Source organism: Acyrthosiphon pisum, chromosome X (assembly GCF_005508785.2).
Source record: "Acyrthosiphon pisum isolate AL4f chromosome X, pea_aphid_22Mar2018_4r6ur, whole genome shotgun sequence".
Lineage (NCBI taxonomy): Eukaryota > Metazoa > Arthropoda > Insecta > Hemiptera > Aphididae > Acyrthosiphon > Acyrthosiphon pisum.
In genome coordinates this window covers 104,407,799-104,416,642 of record NC_042493.1, presented here as the reverse complement: position 1 = coordinate 104,416,642, position 8,844 = coordinate 104,407,799, and the positions used below count along the sequence as shown (strand labels likewise).

General features: G+C 28.5%; 1 long non-coding RNA gene across 1 annotated transcript; it reads left to right on the top strand.

Moving 5' to 3' along the window:
* Positions 1-4,765: 4,765 nt before the first annotated feature.
* Positions 4,766-7,010, top strand: LOC107882556. The gene is made up of 3 exons (XR_001678796.1): positions 4,766-5,050; positions 6,145-6,274; positions 6,727-7,010. It is a non-coding gene; the product is annotated as an uncharacterized LOC107882556 (long non-coding RNA).
* Positions 7,011-8,844: the final 1,834 nt, after the last annotated feature.

The window sequence follows — 8,844 nt, the reverse complement described above, 5'->3', positions numbered from 1 at the left end:
AAAAACACGCACAAATCACATTTATATGATATTATATTCGGCTGGCGTCAGATTTTTTCACCGATAATACATTCCTAACATTCCTTGGCACCATTATTACATTTTGGACCGATCACGGTTAATCGCACCAAGGTCAGAAATATTTTAGGAAGTTTTACCCACTCCCCCAGCCACCGATGAATTGGACGTTTGCCGCCCAAACAAGACAATTTCCCCCCGGGCCCCGGACAAAAAATTAAAAGTATGTAAAAATATAAAACAATTAAATACAAATCAATAATAGTTGAATTAATTGATAAAATTCGAACTCGAACGTCATAATAATACAACTAAAAAAATCTCTACCTAATAAAAATATTTAAAAACTTTCACAAAACATTTTTAATAAAATATTATCGTCATTAGGTATAGGTACCTAAATAATTACGGAGATGTTGTGTGATCCTGTTCTATGATTATTCAACATATTAATAGCTGCGCACTTTAGTCGCTCATCTGTAGAGGTTCAATGAAAAGCTATATTATATTTACAACAATACATTTCATGTTTCCAATAACGTTTGACATGTTCTCCTTTTTTTGGAGTTTGTACATTTCATTGGAATTTGAACTATTTTGTAGTTCGGATAAATTAATGAATTTTGAACTATTTATTTTATTTAAGTCGCCTCTTTTAAATTATATTGTTATTTATTATTAAGTAGTATCAACTAACAAGTATAAAATATATTGTATTGTTACTGCAGTACTGTCTATAAGTATTGTAGCTTGTTGCTTGTAGACAAAAGTGGGTAACTTAATGCAAATATTTAACTCAAGTTAAGAAGCCACAATATCGATAAGTTAAAACTTAACGGTTAACAAATCATACATTTAACTCAATGAGTTAAAAGTAAATAGGGAAAAAGAACTATCTGAACTCAGTTTAAAAAAAGTTAATTTACTGTTTTTAGTTACCTAGTATGTGCCATGTGGATCACATAAATAGTGACTGTGATCCATCTAATTTCCTAAATACTAATAAAAAATGTTATTGAACTTTCAATGTAATGTACGTAATGTACCTACCTATTTTACTTTACATGGTTGTTCAATATTTAAGCTCAACACATCCCAATTAATCATTTAACAAATATTAATTTTTTCATATCAAACAGCAATTTAAGCTTATAATATAATATTATGAATTTGTGCCTATTGAATTTACTAAAATGTATCTATTTATATACCTAATTATTTTATCAAGAAAAATAACAGAAATGTTTCCGTTATTATACCTAGTTTTGTATTAATTAAATTGTTATTTTAGTATTAATATTTACGTATAAAAGCATAACATTTTTTAACTTTATGGATTATTTTTAAATAAACTGAAAAAACTTAAGTTATTTCAACTGACAATTTATTGAACTAGTTAATTTTATAAGTTTATTAGAAATTTAACTAACTAGTTAATGCCCACTTTTCCTTGTACCTTGGTACCTGGTACACTACTGTATATACCTAACTAATGTACCTACCTACCTATCATTTAAATTTGCTTAAACACTAAAAAGTTGACATATCATTTAAATTTTTCATGAGAAATACGATAATTGTTAATTGAATAATTGATACCCGTATTACCTATGTAGCTATTTTGTACTACATACAATTTTAAAAATATCATGAACTATTTATTAACATAAAAAAGCATCGATTTTATAAGTCTTTTTAAAATAAAATTGTCGACATAACATTTTTTGCTTTGTCGAAATACTTGAACATTTAGTAAAAGGTTCCTCATAACTCATAAGTAATAAGTTATTCTTGGTGGAAATTAAAAAAAAAAGTTTGAACGTAAATCTGCAATAATTTTTTATGAGCGTCTGAAGATAGAATTTTGACAAAACAGGTACCTACTATTATGTCATTATATTTTATACTCATATTGTCGTATTTTTTAGATACAATTTTTTCGGCAAAAATAAATTAAACCTGCAGTAGTACTTATATTCATAATGGTTAAACAAATGACTTTAATCACAATAATATCATAAAATATATTCAGAAGATACCTACCTAATATTATATCCTATAGGCAGACAGACGCGTATTCGCTCAGAATCGTTTTCCGTGTACAAAGATTATGTATCATTGAGTTCAAATTCAAAACATTCGTTAGTCGTTATAGAGACACCTCTATAGACACCTACTGTATACAGCAGATCGGTACCTACCCACTTGACTACCTTTGTGCGAAAATTCTGTGCACGCCACTGATAGTAGGTACGCCATCAAATCTGCAAAATACTGTGGAAGATCGAATTTAAATTTAAAAGATAGAACCGGGAAAAACGATTTTGAACTCCTTCGAAATCTTGAATTATACAAAAGTGTTGTTTGACTACCAAGTACCAAATAATGGATGTACCTACCTAAAATATTAATTATTTTTACTGTCCCAATAGGTACAAAACGAAATTTAATAACACACATCATTGTAAAATCGATACATTCATTGCTCAGCTCAGAATCTAAAATAAAAATCGAGATTTTATAATAGGTATTACGTAGGTACATAACATATTTCTGAATTATTCGCAACCAATAATTATTAATTAAAATAGATTAGTACCTAGGTACTTCGACAAAAAAAAAACTGAAGAGTAAAATGGTCTACAAAATTATTGTAAAACACGAAATTCAGTTCAGAAAGTATTTTAAAGTTTATCTAGGTACAAATACTTTTTTTTTTTTTAAAAGACTGTTTATAAGTGGTATAAGTGGTATAACACAGACACACTGTATAATTTACAAGGCTGGGCAAGTTAGCTTTTTTTTTTTAACTCGTTAAGTTAATATAAAAAAATTTAAGTTAAGTTTAAAGTTATATTATTTTTTTTTAACTTGTAAAAGTTACAAGCTAATTAGAAAATAAAACTAATTTTACTTAGTTAAAAATAAGTTACTTTTTTTATTAAATATAAAATTAATAATTATACATACCTACCTTTTTTTAAAGTCAACAAATAACATAATAATTCAATAGATGTCTTACAATTTTTAAATAAATGTATGCAATAAATACGATGAACTACCACGCTACTACAGGTTTAAATTATTTACGCCGACGAGCCAAGTTATCGCTGTAATTCTATGAATGAAGACAAATATAATAATAAATAATGATTAGGTAATGACTAGAGTGCCTTGATCTCTATCAAGGCACTCTAGTAATGACTAATGACTCTACAAACATTACAAACGTGTACGGGACACTGAGTAAATTGTTATATTTTTATTTTATTAATGACGCGCGGTTACACCAGTACACCACTATAACATTTCCGTTTATAATAATATATCTAGTTGTATAATGTTTTCTGTGAATATGCATTAAATAACTATTATCATCAATTATTATTTACTAATTAATACCTATATCTAATATTTCAGATTTTTTTTTATAAAATTCATATTTACAAAATTGAATTTATTTTAAATCTGCGGTTTAGGAAAAAAATTAACTTAACGTGACAATAAAATTAACTAACTCTTAAGTTACTGAATAACATGGGAAAAAATGTAACTCGTTCATTAACTTAGTTAAAAGTAATTTAACTCTAACTGATTAACTCGTTAATGCCCGGTTAATGCCTTGATAATTTATAGTACCTACCTAGTTACAACTTAAATTTTATAAAAGACTAGCTGCCTGACCTTCTTCCCGAAGAAATTATTTTTTTATAATTAAATTTAAAAACTATTTTTTAGCTATACAAATAATATAATATAATTACATATTATTGTAGTTATTGTCATTGCTAATTTCTGAAAATTATATATTATCCTACATTTGAATTCAACCACTGGAGTGGTAAATTTTATTCTCTTTTTATTATAGAATAGAGATAAGGTAGAAAAAAAATGTAACAATAAATTGTTTGTTCAATGAATAATATACATTTCAAATAGAAAAACGCAAGTGCAAACAAATAAATAAATAATTAATAATAATAATAAATAAACAAACCGGTCTCCTTCGTCTCCAAAATCAAGTTAGATTCTTATATTATATAATATATAATATATTATTAGAATAGTAATCATTAATTGGGTTTCCGTCAGTTACGTGCTGCGATCTATTATCGCTGCTGCTGCCCCAGAATTCGATGAATACAATATCATAGAACAATATTATAGTATTATTATTCCGTATTGTTATTAATTATTATTATTGTTGTTTTTGTTGTGCATGTACACTTGTATGAAAATATTGTGCGCGGTCCGGCGAATCGATGACGTTGTTCGGTGGTGGGACGTCGACGCCGCTGCGGAACGGCTCGCCGCCCGATAATCGACGTCGGTGCCGGCGTAGAACCATAATGTTCCGCGGTGATGGTTGGAGGGGTGGGGCGGTGTTGTCGGGCCTGCCAACGAGGGCCGCCGGCAGCGATATTTTATGTTTCATCGTTGGCCACCGGGGCGCGTCACGGGCCGTTTAAGGCGGTGCTTCGCTCTCGGCGCTCTCGGTCAAGGCCGCTAGAACGGAGATAAGATCATGACAATGACAAGTTTAATAACAATTTATCGCGGATAAGATAGGTGGTGCTTATATAAATTATAGATAATTATCTGGGTGCCGACCACATCGGTAGATAATAAATCTGGTTCCGACTGCCGCCGTCGCGATCACAACAGGTTATCAACAACTATTAATGTTATCAACATTAATTTGCTTGTTATTTGATTGGGTTTTATTCACTGTTTGGTCGGTGTCGTTCTAATACAATAATCGTATAAATTATTTAAATAAACTTATATACTTAGATAATATACTTTAATATACTTTATGATAAACATTAACCAGTAGCCACACAAAATGCACCGACCTCGTGACCATGTTATGAAGACGACAATGACGAAGATGATCAGATTTCGCTGTCCGTCGTCCTGGGTGGTTACGGGAAATGCAGAAGAGTTTGATAAAGCGGCACAGTCTCACAAAATTAACAGATTTGTCGATTCTGGAGGAAACTCAGGAAAACCTTTAGTATAAAATAGACGGGTCAGTAAAATTCTTGTCAGCATGTACCTACACTGGTTCTAGGTCATTTTACACGTCAAGCATTGAAAGTGCGAAACGCGGACACTTTGTACTATTACATACATACAGGATATTATAATATTATAAATAAAAGTTATATATCTAAGTAGTAAGTATATATAGGTAATATCAATTATTAATATAGAAAAATAAATAGTAAGTTGTGACCTATATTGTACATTAATAATAATCAAACAATCAATAATATTATGATTATAAATCTTATAGCGTTTTCCATCTGACTGCACTAGTGCACACAATGCGCGAACACTGATACCATAATCACAGTATCACATAATTTTCCACACCGCCAAAATTCACGGTGTCGACCAGTGTAGACCAGTGTGCACTGGTGCAGTCAGATGGAATATTGTCAGTTTTAAAGTAAATTAAAAATGTCTACAATATAAATAAGTCAAAATGACAAATAAAATATATCTAATCCTGAAAAAAATCTTTAAAAACTACATGTACTTATAATATATAGAATTTAAAAATTTGATATTTTTTATTTAACAGTTATTATGGCAAACAGTATAGGATTTTTGTCTCTTATGAAGTCTATTGCCACATTTGTCCATTGTATTGCCTGCAAAACTCTCTAAAAACTTAGATTCGTTGTTCCTACTAATTTATTGAACCAAATATTCCACCCTTCACTAAAATTACCAGTTCGATGAGAATTATACATTGTTTGACACCTTACATTCCAAATAGAAGGACTTTATTGTTGACAACTTTTATATACTTACAGCATAGGTATACCACTTATATTTACAATATATACCTTATATATATAATAGTACAAAGTGTCCACGTTAAGCATTTTAAACAATGGACAGTAAAAAAAGTCAGTGTTTACTACCTACGCCAAAATACCTAAGTACCAGTTATTATAAGTATTGAGTATTTAATATTCCTTATGAATCACTTTAGAGGATTAGCTACAATGAGATAATCAACTAAAGTACAAAGCAATATTATATTATTGAAGGGTGTAATTTTGTAACTTGTAAGACGTCTTCAAAGTATAATAATTTATTTCTTTTCTACAGGAATTGCTGTGTATCCTCGATCAATAAGTTACTGTGCGCTCTACGATTTAACGCAACTAGGTGCTACCAAACAACTGCTGGAGATCTGTGTAGCTTCAGTTCCTCTACAATGAATAGGATTATGCACAAAGTAAGCTATGCTATTGCTTATCAATGTTAATAAAGTAACAAAAAAAAAAGTACTATCAAATATGTATATTACCCACCCGCATTAATATTTGACATTTTTGGGTTTTTAAAAACGTTTAAACCTTTATTGATGTTTTAAAAATCTTAAATTTCAAGTTTTTGGCAAATCAAAAATATGCATTTTATGTAGCTCATTACGAGAATCCAATTAATATTGATAGTTTATAGACAAAATCCTACCGTAAAACTACTATTAAGCGAGATTTTCAAATTTTCTTACGCGTTTTGTCGAGCACTCAATGGTGAAACTAGGATTTTCTTCTGATTTCAATGGTATTCTACAGTGGGATCAATAAATTTCTAATACATTTTCTTATCATGTCGTTATTCAAAAAATAATAAATGTAATTTAATAAGATGTTTTTATAAATTATTGATTTTTTTGGATTTCAGGTGGAGATACCTATGAGCGTTTTTGGAATAGGAAAGTTTATTATTTTTTGAATACCTATTCAGGCAACATGCAACTCAAATCTGGAGATCATTGATATTGTAGTGAGATATGATGGAAGTACTCATGATTCTAGAAATAGTCAGTCTAACAGCGGTTCTCAAACTTTGTTTTGCGCGTACTACTTAAGTATATTATCAATTAGTCAAGTACCACTAATGATTAAAAATAGAACGATACAAACTCTACATAGTTAAATGCTTTTATTTTAAATAAAAAGGCAGTAAAACACTACAATATAATTATTATTTATTTATTAATACAAATTTATAAGTGTTTTTAAATTAAAATATGAATTACATAACACATTTTCAATGAGAAACATGGATTTGTAGATTTGATATTAGCAATGAATTGATATATCTGGTTCAGTCGTACTTAATTTTAAGCGTAAATTTGGTTTGAGATTCAGTTTATTTCAAAGTTTTTTTTTTACTACGATCATTGAGGAGAAACCGATTTCACAAAGATAAGCGGTTTTGAAATAACTATGCTTTTTTAGATAGCAACAGATATTTGTTTTTAATCTTTATCCAAAACTTACCCAATTCTAATTTAGTAAATTCAATTTTAAAACTTTCATCGCACGACAATTCTATCAAAGATTCTTTTTTATCTCTAAAATTGTTCAAATGAAATAGTATTTTAGTTTGTTTTCTAACTTTGAATGTTTTGTAGAAAGGTGACATTTTAATAAAGATTGTTTCTTACTTTGAATGAATTTCAAAGCAGATAACACATTGAGGCCAAGGCTCATTGCTTACATTTATGACCGTGAATCCAATATTAATGTACTCAGGATCATATTTCCTTACAAATTTTCTTATTTTCATAGGATTATTTACATCTTGACTTGCCCTTTCCGATTTAGAAGTAGAACTTACTGAACAGTTTTCTGATATAGATTTATTGTCTGTTGCTTTTTTAGCCACTTATCCATGTTTTTTACTTTTATAGTACTGATATAAAATTATGTATGTGGTAAATTGTAATAATTATTATAAACACAAGTCAAGTAACAACGTAAATATTTAAAGACATAGGTAAACTCAACTTTTTACGTTGACTAGCACCAATAAACTAAACAGCAGAAGAGAAAATGTTTAGTACGTCTTATAAAAAATAATCAGAATTTATCTATGTACGTCTGCGATACATATCTACGATTATGACATATCTTATTTATTGAGGTATTTCCCGTGAAATCTGAGTATTATTATCTGAATATTAAAAAAAAAAAAAAAAATACGACATTATAAAATCATTGTTATGCTCAGAATTTAATATTTATTTTTAATTTTTTGTTCTACTACCATACGACCTTCCACGTATTACCATGTAGTCTTTCAGTTTGAGAACTGCTGATCTAAAAGAAGAGCTTTGTCTGAGCATGGAGTATACGGGGATGTAGTTCTGGAGGGCAGTGGCGTATTTTGTATGTTTTTTTTTTTTTTTGGGGGGGGGGGGTGTCCAGATATTATAGGTATATACTTATTTGTTAATTGGTTGCAATATTTCTTTGTTTTAAACCTACTATCACCAAGTTCATAATATACTCATCAAATATTGTAATAAAATATTTTTTATTTATTTAATTAAAAGTAGTAATTTTTATGTAATTTAAATCATATGTGTATAAAATACCTACTGTAAACAAAATTTTAATTTAAAAATAAAAATAAACGCAAATAATAATAATTTTTAAAATAGAAAATAGAAAATAATAAATACACTTAAAGTATTTTTTACTTGTGAAAAATAAATATTATAAATAATATAGGTACTTACCAATGACAATAATTTGATAATATTACTATTTCACTATTGTATATTTTATCTGCCTTGTTTCTTCAACGACAATTAAATGAAAAATGATTCAAATTCAATTGATAAATAATAATATGTTTTAAAATAAATGTACATGGACATTTAAGATCCAACGTATTAATATATTTAAAAAAAAACATCATTGTAATGTATTAATATCTAAATATACACAAATTCCCGCTGGAAAAACAAGTAACACAGACACATGAAGGCACAGAACCGCAAGATAAAAA